Source organism: Ictidomys tridecemlineatus, chromosome 8 (genome assembly GCF_052094955.1).
Source record: "Ictidomys tridecemlineatus isolate mIctTri1 chromosome 8, mIctTri1.hap1, whole genome shotgun sequence".
Taxonomy (NCBI): Eukaryota; Metazoa; Chordata; class Mammalia; order Rodentia; family Sciuridae; genus Ictidomys; species Ictidomys tridecemlineatus.
The window spans coordinates 54,978,782-54,980,416 of NC_135484.1; positions in this window are offsets into that span (position 1 = coordinate 54,978,782).

Below are 1,635 nucleotides of genomic sequence, written 5' to 3' on the forward strand. Positions count from 1 at the left end.
ACTACGGCTCCCAGCATGCAGTGCGCCGGGGCGGGGTGCGGAGACGGGTGGGGAGGAGCCGGCTGTAGGGGAGCGCCAAGTCCTGGAATCCCTGAGGAGTGATAATGTCTAGCAACATCCCTGAGCCTTCACTTAAGGGAGCGCCCGTTAATAACATGTAGGTAGGGAGTGGGCTAATGGGTCCTTCAAGAACAGGGACTAGAGCTAAAGCAGGCAAGAAGTTTCAAGTACGGAGAAAGCCAGATCTCATCTCAGTTGTATGAAAAGGAAGACACTAGGAAGAATTACAGGAAGACAATGGGTGTGCACCAGAATAGGAACTCCAGAGAAACAGAAAAAGGGAAATGTAGCATGGCATTAAAATTTGGAGACTTCTCTACCACCTTTGTCAAATCATTGATTGTATCAAAAAATACATCACTTTACACATACACGTTTTCTAGTTTTAATTCCACTGACGCTACAAATTGTTCCTCCATACTACTGTGAATTATTTTTGTTTTAATGTTACTAATTTTTGGTGTGACATTTTGTGAAAGGTCTTGCGAATAATTAGTTTCTTCCTTCAATTACATATTCATTTATCATAAGACTTTCAGAGCTACTCTGGAGGCTGAGGCAGGATTCCTTGACTTCAGGTCAGCCTAGGTAGCATAGTGAAACCCCCATCTCTTAAAAATAAATACTAACCCGGGTAGGTGGTACACCTGTAATCCCTGTCTGAGTCAGGAGGATCTCAAGTTGGAAGCTAGCCTGGGCAATTTAGTGAGACCCTGTCTCAGAATAAAAAGGACTGAGGATATGGTTCAATGGCACAGCACCCCAGGGTTCAATCCTGAGTACCAAAACAAAAAGTCAGTCAGAGAGTGTTATGATCAAATTCAGGACCCCGGAAAGACCACCAGAGACCAAGATGGATGTAAACAGCAAAGAGGTGTTTATTGCGAGCTAGCTCAGTCCTCTGCTCACACACAGCAACTGGTGATGCTGAGAGGCCCCGAGCCCAGGGTTTGCAGCAGTTTTATACATTCTTTGGAGAAGGCAAGGACCCTCACGTACATCATAGCATCTCTTAGCAAATCATCACACACCTCGGGAAAATCAAATAACAACTCTAAAACATGATTAGCACATTCGCTGGCGGGAACAAGTTGGGTAGGGGTGATTGGTTACTACAAGAGGGGGATTCGTTTTAATTGATTGGTTTAAGCCCAAAGGGGTGTTCGTGCTGAACTACATGGTTTCCCAACATGTTATCAACCATCATAAACTACTGGAAAGGTCATCTGGCATCCTAGGTATTTCCCTGTCTCATGCTGATTGGTGGCTGCTAAGGGGTTACTATGGGTCCCCACCTAGCCTGACTGAATCAGGGACATCTGGCGCAGCAGATCTCTCCTGTTATTTGTAGATAAACCACTTAGGTGGGAATGTGCCTAAGAGTGCTCTGTGGGTCTTTCCAAGGACAAAGGTCATGTCCCTTCCTTGGACAGGCTTTGCTCTGAGATAGAGGCTGGTTTTTCAAGAGTATTTAGGCATCATTGTGTTTACTCCAGAAAAGCAATTTCTTGTCTTGGTCAATGAAATTATCCTTTATTAGAGATTCCAAAAGCTCAATAATTAATGAAAGTGAAA